The sequence below is a fragment of the Acanthaster planci genome, linkage group LG05 (assembly GCF_054643075.1).
Source record: "Acanthaster planci isolate LZ-2023a linkage group LG05, COTS_SCS, whole genome shotgun sequence".
Lineage (NCBI taxonomy): Eukaryota > Metazoa > Echinodermata > Asteroidea > Valvatida > Acanthasteridae > Acanthaster > Acanthaster planci.
This window is the reverse complement of record NC_141781.1, coordinates 7,957,784-7,971,706: the sequence shown is the minus strand read 5'-3', so window position 1 is coordinate 7,971,706 and position 13,923 is coordinate 7,957,784. Positions and strand designations below refer to the sequence as shown.

Genomic DNA, 13,923 nt, shown 5'->3' with positions numbered 1-13,923 from the left:
CCTTTGTACTTGTGTTCGTTTTGAGCCGCAGACGATAGCTCTTCAAAAACTTGTCTGGTATCCAGCAGACTCAAACGTTTTACTATATAAGATGTGCGGAGAAATCAAACTACTATCTCGCCGCGGAGAGATCGTGTGCCACCGCCGAAACGAAAAGGTCGACGGTTGTAGGTTAACGAGGAGGGACAATCAGACTGAGACTACGTTGTGATACTGCTGTATTCGAGTAAATAAGACTTTGTTGTGATAATGTTAAGAAAAATTTGTTCCAAAAGAACGTGCCTTTGCTTATCACATTGAATGTGTCAACGCGACAGGCGATATCATTGTGAGCACATTGTCGTGTTCAACGGATACGCTTCGCGCGCGTCGCTAGTTGAAGTGTAGTGTGTAGTGTGCTCGTAGTGTGTATGCACACATTTGACGTAGATTAGCTCCCGTCAGCTAGGGTTGGGTGTGATCCCTACTTTTTGGACCATAAGTGCCAAAGTATACACTTTCTAGTAACATCCTCAGGCTGTGGAAAATGACTTCTCACTCAGAATTAACTAGTTCAGTTGTCACCACAAGATCTTGAAGGACTTGGGCCTACTTCCCGAGGCTGAAAGGGTAAGTTTCAATTGATATACACAAAGCCAAGTTGTATAATTTATAAGCTTAAAATTTGGTTGAAACAAAAATGTAGATGTCCATAAACTGAAGGTATTCAAGGATTGCCAATATAAAGCTCCATTGCTGTTGTGTTGGTGATCATGGAATATCTGCATGTATGTAGGCCTATGTTGTTGTTACCCGTCAAAATCTAAACGCTGCCATAGAGATCCCGCAGTTTAGGTATGAATGCAGAAAAAAATTCCTTGAAAAACTAACTTTTATTTGACTGTGGTCATGACTTTGTATGCCTTTGGTGTACTTTAATAACCGAAAGCTTACATGTTGAAAAAGAGACCTAGGCCTATTTTAAAAAACTGCTTTTAGGTTTTGTTTGTAACAGCACAATGTAAGCCCTACATGTAATTATGTTCAAAAATGTGTTAGATTAGGTGATAAGGTCCCCTTTTAAAGAAGAATGGCTTGAAAGCACTCTGATCCACCAATTTGGAGAAATTAATAATCTTAACCACTTGCTGCTGGGTGCTTTTAAAAATGCAGTGCACACATACGGGAGATTTTCAGGATTTTCAGTTTCAAAATTCTCCAAAAATTCATCATTTCATTTAATGGACGTTTACATCTACACAAATGACTGTCTGGTGGCCACTCTAAGCTGACAGGCAACCTTCATTGACTCCTGAGTATTCAGCCAGGCCTGCCGCCCTGTAAAAAGAGCTCAGAATTGTGAGGTGTTGCGTAATTTCCTTTGTCCCCAGTAAATGCGAGTGGCGTCTTTTCAAGCGCGGCTGGATTAGCATGCGGCGGTGCTGTGTTGGTCATCAATGCGGCCCTGGAGCACTTTTGTCCGTGGTGCTAATCAGCGGGCGCGCTATGCCCAAAACAGTGGTATACTGTTTAAAAACAGTGACAGATTACCTTCGAAAAATGCAAGCCGAAAAATAATGGCAATACCCAGCAGCAGGTCTTTTGTTCCGAGTACGGTCTTTTGTTACACGAACCAGCTCTTTTGTCCCATTTCGGGCACCTCAGCTCTGCGTATAAACCCATGGTGCTCAAAACGGGGTGCCCCGGCAGCAAGTGGTAAAGGGTAGAAGCACCTCCTCCATTCTGTCCACAAATCCAGATGCGAAACCTTATTTACCCAACCTGTTTAGTGCCAGTCAATCCATTATTCTGTTTTGTTTTGTCAGTTTCTGTTTTTTATTTTGAGCTGTACACGTACTGCTACATGTATACATATAATTTGCTGATTAGTAATGGCTTACATGTTACATGTATTTGCCCTCTACTCCAAAAAGGAGGAGGCTCAGTGCTATAGAAGAGGCTGTGCTCCATTTTTTTATCATCCTGCATTGCCCCAAGCAATATGTAATATAGGCCTTAATGAGCTCAGAGTAGTACATGTATTATCATGCTTCTGGGCTTTTTTCTTCAAAGTCCTATCAATGTTGCAGTGCATGCTTCTTGGATGTTGTCTGTCATGAGATGTATATTGCACCAGTACTGGGCTGGCGGGATTGGGTCGTGACTCGTGTGTAAATTTTAAAAACAATTTAAAGACACACATTAACTGGGGAATTAAAAATGAAATCTTTCATTCAGCTCAGTTTGTTTTTAAATACTAAAAATACTATCTTACTTGTATAATAGACAACAGTTGAGTCAGTCCAGGTAAGTTAAAATTATCATTCATGCTAACCCACACCATAAGGTTAAGAACTCAAATTGTAAAGAAAACCACCATATTTCAAAAGAAGAACCTTTTAAAAAGACTTGAGAAAGGAAAATGCAGGTTTAAAATAAAACTAAGATGGGATCCAAAGATTTTGAAGAACCAAAATGGTTTCAGATACATACATACTTCTGAATATCAATTTGACATTAAATTAATGCAGTGAGCGTTTAAAGTGATTGAAAGGCTGATGAGTGATGAGTGCCAGTGTGATCATGGGAGGAAATAAATTCAACATTTTTTGCAGTGTTAGAATTTACATACATGTACATTTTCAAAAAGTATGTACACACGCATATACATTTACATACGGACATCATGAATCCAATAATAAGGGGACGGTACCCAGCTGGTCATGTTGTATTGATCAGTGTTTGGTTTCATTGTGACCACTGATGTACATGTATTTACAAAATATGTTGCCGTAAGTTTTCTTAGATTCTATAATTGTGGACAGTACATTCAAGAATTAATGTGCTCATGTGTATTAAAACTTGAAGTTGAAGTTAATATCAAAGCAAATGTCTAGAGCTTTGAATGATGCACAGTGTTGGTGAATTTTGGGGACTTCACTACGAGAAGGTTGAATGGAATTTTCTTCAGATTTGATAAAAAGTCCTGTTTCTTAAAAGCCTTTGCATCAATCTCCTTTGTTTTGCTTTTAGTTTATTACTGCTTGTCCTTTATAAGTTCAATATATAATTACAAAGGAAGTTCAGGTTAGTGAATGTTGGCATATTATCGTACCTCTGTTCAAATTTATGGTATTGGAATTACATGTACCGGTAGTCCGTTTTTGTTGGTGTGTTTGAATGAAGTACTACGGTAATTCTTGTTAAATGTATTCTGGTCTCATCCAACAGCCTCTGAATAGGTTGACCGTTTCACATCATATTGTCAAAAGAAAGTTTACCTTATTTATGAGTCACCAATCTGTATATCAGCCTTACAGTCCAATATGCATGTACTACATATTTGTACATTTCAGATTTTGGCTTCAAATGACAGACATGTAAAACTGTGCTCCAAAATATATCAAGTCAACATAATTGTATGTGAATTGAAAGTGAACTCTTGAACTTCCAGAGGTTTACGTGAAGATTGCTCAGAGTCAGATGAAAAGGTTCAAGATTGTCCATCCAGCTGACAAGTAATGGAAAATTTGAGGGATTCCATTCGAGACAAATGGGAAAATAAAATTTTCAAAATGATTTGTTTGCAGAGAGATGTGAGGTTTTTCTGGGGAGGGAAGATTGGGGTTCAGTTTAAACTGCCCTGTTGTGATAGGCATACTTGTATCATTGCAACCAGGGTGCTACAAGTACATGTACTTGTTAGCATACTGCATGCAAAACCATAGAAACAGGAGGTTGGCAATCAGTCATGCAATACGCACAGAAACCTCTGAATGTATGGAGCTTTTTGTGTCTCAGCAGAAGATGGATAGCACAGCCTCCACCCAATGACAACTTAATGCCGAGCTTGGCTCAGGCTTTTAAGAGCATCCCCAGTAGACTGCTCAGTGTCCTTTGAGATCTAGAATGGCATTGTCCAAGAGGAGGAAAGAGGGGTATGAATATGTACATTGATAAAAATAAATTTCAATAAATAACTGTCCATATTTTCTGGTCTTTGTATTAATCAATGTGTAATTTGTTTCTTCAGTGTTGTTCAGAAATTATAATTTGTAAATTTGCCAAATGGTACAGAGATGCAGTCAGGCAGTAATACTTGTACTTGTATGTAAATAGGCCGTACAAAAAAATTTGCAAAAGAGGAGGAAGTGTTGTATATGATACTCATACAGACTGTAATTTGTTGTTTGGTGGGGTTGTGTAGGCTACTAAATGTTGAATTTGGTTGTTGGATTGTGCTTTATTATGAGTCTTATTCTGAGACTTTTCTAAAGCCCGGTTTCCACAATTGATCATTTTCCGTTGATATGTAGTGACATGTACATGTACCAGTATGTAAAAACACTTTATCGCAATTAAATGACGCAAATGGCGACAGTTGGCAAAGTTAAACTTTGCCGACTGCAGTATATAAATTGCTACCTAAAATTGGCATTTTGTGCAAAAGTTTCGGATGCCATTTTAAAAGTGTTTTCTGCATCTTGATTTCTTCCGTACCGTCAGCGTTTGTTAAGACCATATACCCCCCGTAGGGAACTATGCTTAACTATCTCTGGTTGTTAATATAAGCCCAAAGTGGAGTGTGGGATAAGGCATTAAAGGTAATTTACAGGGTTATATATCTAATCTAGGGGAAAATGTTTTCTGTCATTTAACCCTAACACTCCCAAATCCTCCAATTTCAATACGATTTTACATACACCCTAGGGGGTTAGGGCTAGTATAAGAATTCAAGAATGAACTGTTTTTGTCTCTCAGTACTGCTTTGAAGTGCAGGAATGTTTTGCTTAGCCTACACAGTGGAGATCATTTTAGTCAGCCTCACCTTACATTGCCTCATTGCACACACATTCTTCACTGAGGAGTAAGGCCCCTTGAGAATCTGTATGTAAAAATAATGTTGGTACTTGCACATGTACCATAGCTTTCTCTTACTTGTATGTCATTTTATACATTGTCTATAGATTTATTACACTCACTCCTGGTAAGTTTGAAGAGAGAATCTTGGTGTCATTCTCCATCCTATATACATACAGTATTTAAGGGTACTGTATGCACTATGCCGTCATTATTTAACATGCTATCATCATTGTTTACTGGTACAATGGAAGGGGATCTGAGAAACTGCATGGATTCTATTAAAACATGATGTATTTTCATCACTTGAGAAGTACATTTTGCATGCAGCGGCTGCATTGTTTTGTCATTGAAGCCATGCATCATTCAATTTCCATCAGGCTATATCTAGGCATGAATCATACGAGGCTTGTGAAGCCTCAAGCGGCTCAGTAAAGTGCATCGTCGTGTCATTTTTATCAAATTTTTATGAGTCGAACCACTCTCTTGGAAAGATGCCAATCACTCATTGGATTCGCCACAATGAATAAATTAGGAAGGATGTTCTCCTTTTAGACAGTACCTGGTCATTTTAGCATGACACACTGTTGAATCTTGAGATGTACGAGTACAGGTACACATGTATGTTGGCTACAAAGGGTCAGTATGTAATGCTTTTATGTTCATAGTGCATTAAAGGAGCCACCACCAAACTCTCCCCTCTCCCGAGTTCGTAAGGAAGAAGAAGAAACATAATTTTATTTTTGAAAAATACTGTTGACCCTTAAAAAAGGAAGGGTCTTTAAGTAGCGAAGGTTACACATATTTCATCTTCCGCTGGGGAACAAACTTTTTATTTGGCATTAAATTTTTAAGTTAAATATACTTTAAAGAATCTGTAGCATAGCACATTTTCATAAACTGTGTACACTTATGACCACATTGAATAAAATAACAACAGTGGTATCCAAAAATATTCAAACCTGTGACTTATTCTGTTTCTGTTGATTACATGTACATTAATTGTAAGGTTTGTATCTAAAAAGCTTCCATGTAGTGTTTGTGACAGGTGTAGTATGTTTGAATTTATTTGCTGAATGGTTCTGTCTCTCACTTGTCATTAATCACAATGCCATGTATGACATTTCAGAATTTCTGCTACATGTACTAGTACATATACATGTACACAGTATCAGATGTTTACATTCAGTCTTGTAATCTGAAGTGCAGAACAGAGAAATCCTTCCAGCAAATTAAAGTCACAATGCGCATTGTGCCTACCTGTACCAAGTATAGTGTTTATCAGCCCAAGAATAGTGTCATCACCACCTCATTTCCAGCAGGATTTTTACCAAATAGGAACAATGAAGACAGCAGATATAATCTGTTGGTGTGTCATCACCATTGCCTCATTTGTTTGTGATGACATGCTTCACAACTCATCACAACTGTAATGTTATCCTTTTGGTGATGGCTGTATTAAAGGGGCAGTGTTGTAATCATCTGGGCAGAATTTAACTTCTCTCATGACTTTAATGGTTGCTGTTACGAAAGATACCTGTAAACGTTAGAAGCTCTTGAGGCTCAAAGACTGAAGTTATTAGTCCTAAAAACAGCATTATGGCTCACTAGTGTAAATACATGAATATTACAAATGAATTGTCGCAATGAAACCAAAAGAATTGTGACTAAAAACAGTTTCGAATATTGTTTCATTTACATTTGCACAATGCATACAATTAAAATTGGTCTTTTATGCCTTTTCAAGTTTTTATTTTATAGTGTGTCACTTCTTGAATGTCAAAATAACTTTGTTTCTGGCAAGTGTTCTCTAGAACTATTGAATATTTTGCCATGAAGGTGTTTGCCTGTTCACAGGACACCTACCATTTTTCCACGAGTGATTCCGCATTGCAGTCTGATTTACCAGTTTTTCTTGGCAGAAAAACCTAAATTGATTGCGTTGCCAATTAAAGTGCACTTGTTTCCCTGAAAAAGGAAAAAAAAAAAGCTTTGCGCTGTGCATCCCAGTTTGGCACTTTTGATGAGTTAACCATTCACCAGATGGGCCAGTCCACATCATCCAGCGCTCCCAAGATTACGACCATAAATCCACACATCTGTAATTCCAATGAAGCCAGCATTTCCTCCTCCCTGCCTCCTACCCATTTTACTTTCTCTTGCTCTTTCACTTCATTTATCTCATCACCGTGATTAATCACGTTGGAGAACTCTATCGCATCAATCATTCCAGTCAGACAATTCCAACTCCTAACAAATGGGATATGGTAGGGTTGGTGTAGCATGATTATTCATAAGATGACTCTCCCACTGAGCGAATATACTTATTCAGGTGCATGTATGTGCACATGTGTGTTTGAAGGAACCGTGCTCCCAGCATACAACTTTACTGTGTACTTACACATGTATCACTTGGAAACTGTACTGGTTGTATTCTGATTTCAAGAAACTTCAAGAAAGGAGGTAAATGAAATTTTAAAACTAAAAAGGTGTTTTGTGCAATTATTCTATTTCCTGTATTTTGCTAATTTTTCCAGAACCTTAAAGGAACAGATTGAAACAAATGTACATTATAATTGCTAGGCTGATTCTGCAATCAAATTCCCAAGACTGGTAATAATATATGTACCAGTACATCAATAGCATGTACAGTCAGGGCTGCTGAGGATTGAGACTGATACAAACAGGTTGTTACGGGTGTCTGTAGATAATTCTATGGTTCCCATTTCAGAACACACCTCCCTGTCAAGAGTCCAAATGCCACCAGCCCTGTCTGGGATTTCCCAACATGAAAACTTATCTGAAGATTTTCCGGGAAAAAAGCAAGTGAATTTTCCTCACCTACTATCTGCTTTATTATAAATGGTCGTTCTGATCATTGTCACTCCAAGTATCTGGCAAATTGGTACCCGGTCGGAGTGCAACTCTTGTGGCACACCAAACCGGCATACAAACTCTTGCACTATCTTTAGTGCTACTGTCTTGGCAGTGGAATCTGGAAGGGGGTATGCCTGAACCCACTGTGTATGGTAATTTCATACTACCAATATCCATTGACTGCTGCTACCTGTCGTCGGCAGTCGCCCAAACAAAACTGTGGCTACCTTCTTTACAGGCATGCCTGGGTACTTGTCCCCTTGCTCATCAAGTCTCACAAACTCTGCAGAAATGATCTGACATCATCTCTTTTTCATCTTGGCCAATGTCTTACTCATGTCTTACTCATTCCCACGTGGCCACTCACCTGTCCACCATATGCACTTTTCTTTTATGTCTTTCCGAAGTTTCAATAGCAATCTGATCAAATTGTCACCATCTGACTCCCACTTTTTCCCCTTCTTGGACTGCTAACTGGTCCCAACACAATCAGTATGTCTAAACCTCCGGAAGGTTCTTTGCCTGTGGCTTTCCTGGCATCTATGGTCTCCTCTTGACCACACTTATTTTTTTGTCCTTTTACTCTCCACTCTTGAGTTTCGAAGTCCAAATATGCACATGTAGGTAAAAGGAAGTCCATACCTAAAATACCACGGTACTTCATCCCTAGAAAAACTGCCTTGACTGGATGGCGGGGTCTTACCCACCTGCACATCTACCCAAACGAGTCTCACTTTAACTGGCCCTGTGTCCAAGACTGATCTCTTTTTTGGTTTTCAGATAGTAAACTGTACTAAGTGATGAGTGTGTCTGTGGAACCTGTGTCAATTTAAAATGGTACCCGGTTCCTCTCGATCACCACACTATCAACAATCTACCCCAGAGATCTAGACCAGCGTTGGCCACTGGAAGGGCTATTTCCCTTCTTCCATCCTCTGATTTCCTCTCTTTTACTGATGTTCCCATCCTGTCATCCCCTCCTCCCCCGCAGACCCTATGGGAGGCTGGACCCCGTTTCCCTGTTTCTGGGGTTGCTGCTTGGGGTTCTTGCATTTTCTTACAAGGTTTCCCATCTCGCCAAACCTAAAACAGCTTTGGTCACCTTGCTTGTTCTCTGAGTTTTTTCCCTTTTCTGAGAGTTTCTACCCACTTCTCCATTTGTGACATATGTTTGCCCTGGCTGTTGTGACAACTTTGTCAACAGTTCTGTCAAGTTATTCAGCCCACCCTCTAATTTGCTTAATCTTTGTCCCATCCCAGAGTCTAATACTCTTACAATTTTGGCAGGCTTACCATTAAGCATTTACTCCTGCTGGACTCTCTCAAAATTCTCAAAATTCTAGAGCTGCGTGGTGTGAGCACTCAATCAGTATGAAGTCAAACATGCAAATCTTTCTCAGGAAAATAAGTTATTATCTATTTACAGTCCTAAGGTTCTCTCTTTCACAGTTATGTACCGTGAATTCCTCAAATCTTGGTATTCATAAAAACCTGACGTCAGAGGATTGTTTCAGAGTTTATTAAAAGGGAAATTACATTGGACACCCAAAACACCAAACCCATGCTTTGAAGCTAACACCTGTTCCCTGTGGGATTACTCAACATTACATTTTGTGCATAATTACAGGAAAAATAGATCCAAAGTGTAAAGTCAAATCACATTTAGTTAGCTTCTACAGCAAAATACTCCACAATTAGGATGCATTGGAAAAATAAGCAAAGCAAATTACTAAGAAAGCCACCAAGACTACTTCCAAATACAGGAAAAGAACAAAATTCACCCGACTCTAAGGCTTGACTCCATATTACCACTAACTTGGATTCACCACAAAGGCTAAGCATTGTCACAGAGGCTGACAAGTGCCACACAGGTTAGATATAACGCCACACAGACTAAATAATGCCACACAGGCTAAAATATCGTAAAATAAATTATAAAACCAAGCCTTTCAATGTTGAGATTTAACAGTTCATCTTGGTCCAGTCCTAGTGCACTGCCAGCACAGGTAGCCACACCCTCACTAGACACAGCGCAGAACAGTCAGGATGAAGTACATCTTGGCTGGACCCAAAGGTAGTGAAATGCCATAAGGTAGGGCTCTGGTTTGTGGCCTCCCGGTTGCCTGTAGTCAGTCACCAGTTCCAGAGTCTTCTGACAGTCCGCTTAGAACAGGGAAAAGATGTTCATAAAGATTGGCAACCCTAAAGAGCACAAGGCCCGTAGCTGAACTTTGTAGCTTGCTGAATGGAAGAGCTTGACCACTGGTGTTACAAGGCTATGCAGCAAGACAGCTGACTGACCATGGGTAGCACACCTCTGCTCTATATACGACATACTCTTTCACACTCCAGTGTACCCAATGAAAAGACCACATCCAACTGAAACATCCCATCTGTTTGTACTTACCATTGAAATGTAAAGTCTACAACCCAGAGCCCCTATAATACCTTGCGTAAAATACAAGTCAATGACATCAAAGACAGAAATGAACATATAAATCCAGCAGCTTCCTTTTGATGCAACCAAAACTTGGAAACACAATAAAACTGTAGGCCCTACATTAACAAAAACAAAACTCAAAATTTCAAACAATAAAATGGGCTGAGATCTGACACCTGGATGGCATCATCCAAATTCTTTGGACGAGCCCAGTTTATACCTTCTTGTACAGACAGACTTTTCACTGCCTCTAGAAAGTGATTATTTGCCAATCAGTCTCATGATTCCTTCTGAAAATCAGACTATGCCTTGACCACCAATTCTTGTATTTCTTGACCCAGCTTTTGTAGGATCTCTTTCAGCTTATGTTGATGATGCCTCACAACTCAACGAGACATTTGTCACTTTGGCAATCTTAACCTCCTTTCAATTGCCAGCCCACTATATGAGGAGTGCTCCCGGCGAGATGAAACGTCCCTTAGGGCGTTTCCTTGCAGACTATCAACCAAATAAGTAGCATCCTGCTCTTCATTCCACTGGTTCTCTACATGATTCAACTTGCCAGAAATATTCTTCCCACAGTGTCGTGCCATTGTATCTGTTGGGATGACATTTGGGCGGTGGTTTGGCTGTGTCCAATGTCTTACTCTTCCCTTCACCAACTCTCTTTTCTCTCTTCAGAGGCCATAGCCCTACTAAAATGGTGTGTTTTCTCCACCGGGCTGCTGCTGACCACGTCCACTGGACAGTTTGCAAAGCTTAATAGCTCGCTGTTGGTCAGTATCGCTGGTGGAATCTTTTCTGCACTCTGCGGGGTCAGGCTACAGCTCTTTGCAAGCTGATCCGCTCCACCTGAGCCCGAAAGAAAGGACTTGTTTCCTCTATTGCACTATGATGTGCTCACTGGTTGGACGTCTTCCAAACCAGCTTCTCTTTGGAATTACTTTTCCAAACTCCACTGTCTATCCACCCTTGGGAAGTAAATATGGTGAGCTAAGCCACTAGACTACCTGTCTCCAACTGAGAGATAGCCAGAACTTACTGCTGGCAACCTGAATACAATCTCAAATCCACTTTTTTTCTGGCACATCCATTCATCTCAGAGGTGCCTCCAATCCTTCCTAAGGGAGTTTTCTGATCTAATTTCTTTGCCATGAGATCTCTCTCCCACTGGATCAGAGGAACTGCAGCAATTCTAACTTAAGCCTCTGCAGCTCTGCCTCCATATTCTGAGTACTCTGTCTATACTCATTATCACCGCAGTCTTGCTAATGGTACACATAACCCTGTTTCTCACAGGGTTACTTCACTCAGCCACTTTCTGTTTTGTGCTTCTGACACCTCACATTCACTTGCCAGCACAGGAAAACTCTCAACTTTGCAACCAATAATACTAACACATGTCTTGATCTACAATACCGACCCAATCAATGCAATCCCACTTCTGACATCAATTTGTGGGATTTATTCCCAGTGAGCCAGTCTAAGTGTAGGTGGTATTTAGGAAAACTATCTCCAGTCTCTGGGGAAAATCACCTAACCTGAACACAAACTCTGCCTTGGCCCTTTAGTTTCATGAGAAATCCAAGGCCCAGGTATGCGGTCATTTTTGCAGAAATATACCAACAGTTGGTAATTGATGGGTGACTGTTGACTGACACAAGAACAAACATGTATGGTACAACAAGAATTATTGGCAAGACCATAGGAACCGCTGGTTTAATACTCTCCTCTTCTCTACAATAACTTTTACACAGTTGGGTTTCAATAATGAACCTCAACATTTATAAAAGAACACTAGAATAATCGGCACGGAGCTGCCTATAAGACGCACCCTGTACAGTGCTGTCTATAATCGGCACTGTGCTGCCTATCTGCACTCTGCACAGTGCTGTCTAAATCCCCACCCGTAATCCTCACTCAGGTGACTTCCCTGAGATCACCCAAAATATCAGTGGATCGATTGCAAGTGTCTGCTCTGATTATATGGGTACCTAAAGGCAAAGCTACAGATTCTCTCTCTGCCCAGTTTCCAACCGCCTTCCTCATGGTGGCCTCTGGACAGAACTCGGCAACCCACACAATCTTCCTCAGATAGAGCACGTACCGCACTACTGTTGCATGGTCCCACCTGACCGATTCTAAGACGGTATACATTTGACAACTACCGGTAGAGTCAACCTTTGGGGATTATAATTCACTTTAAACACTGTTTAATCTGCACAACTATTTGCATTTTTCAAGTCACTGAAACTGTGACTGATAACGTGCGGATGCAGCGTGTACGTATACAGCAGAAGTGGCTGAACTTCCACAGTGGTGCAGATATATGCGGCGATTGTTTCAGCAGTACATATTTGATTTAAAACTGGATTCAGTGTCGTAACTAGGGCTGTTACGTTTCGGGGCACCCAGGGGTGCACACATTTTTAGGGGGGCACCAACAGACACAATTAACTGCAGCAGGTTCATGGATTTCATGGTAGAGGGAGGTACGGGCATTCGCTGGGGGGGGGAGTGTCCCCCGTGGCCCCCCCATAGTTACGCCACTGACTAGTCTCCTAACTGATCTATCCTGAATGGGAAATCCACATGCCGTACAAACCGTGGTTTCACTTATGCCATATTGACCATCAAGCGCATTCATGGTAACGCGTGCAAGTACATGCATACGCACAAGCATGGTTTGTTTGCTGTCACTGTAATATGGTGAAGGTTTCCTGTGCCATAGGGTGCCAAAATCACAAAGTTACTTCAAAGGATCAGCATTCTATCAGATTCCTGCCAATCCGCAATGAAGAGCGAAATGGATCGCTGCAATTCGACACGAAAACTGGACTCAACTAGCTCGCACACGCGACTCTGCACTGTTCACACAATTTACCTTGCTTGTAAGAACATAAGTGTTTCTGATATTTTTGCAAACTACCAGTTCCTTCACAATCCAGCCATAAAGTATTTGTAGGCTCCCAAACTCTTGTAGTTTTCAGCGATTGATGTGTATACGCCAATGTCAAATTGATGAGGTAGCTGTAAATCCCGAACGTGACTTGCACACATGACCTCACAAAACATTGATTTCAGTAACAAATATGGATCAGTGGAGCCCAATATATGCTTCTGAGTATACTGCGTCCGTGAACACCATCCAAGTTATTTACCAGTGTGGGAAAATATGATTTCTTTCATGGGATTCGTCATTTTCTTCTCAATTGAACATCGATCCAAATTGCGTGTTACTATGCAATACATGCACATCTCACAAGTTGGCTTGATGACAATATGGCAGGTGAGTCGAGTCAGTAAATAACTTCTGTATAGTACTACTTGAGCGGCATGGCACACGTTTTAGTCATAACATAAAGTTTCAGTCACTTTATTAAAACAAGGGCTATCATGTGCATTATTATAATGATGCTCATCAGTCACCAATAAACAGTGAATACTAAGTATCCTCGATACCAAAAGCAAGACCTGTATCCATTTCATTACAGTGTCCTATTAACCACACTTATTCTTAGTGTACACTAGTTGTATACTACATTCACAGGTACATGTGTGTATCATGCCCTTTAATTAGCTTCCCAGCACCGGGTGCACATGTAATGTGTCCAGTATTATCTATGCCCCAGACAAGAAAAAGTTCATTGTCATCATCATTACTGTGTATTCATGCGGGGAGGTGATAGTCTGCATCTCCAGTCAACACCTTTGCCATCTGGTCTGATTATGGTTGTTGCCGGGCCACATGTCTTCCATTGTCAGCT

The 13,923-nt window shown here is 40.5% G+C and overlaps 1 protein-coding gene across 1 annotated transcript in view; it reads left to right on the top strand.

Moving 5' to 3' along the window:
* The first annotated feature begins 139 nt into the window (after nucleotides 1-139).
* LOC110987184 (repulsive guidance molecule A-like) overlaps nucleotides 140-13,923 on the top strand; it is a 105,891-nt gene continuing 92,107 nt past the window's right edge. The window contains exon 1 of the mRNA XM_022249709.2: nucleotides 140-609. The gene's annotated coding sequence lies outside the window, so the exon portion shown is untranslated. The remainder of the gene's footprint in view (nucleotides 610-13,923) is intronic.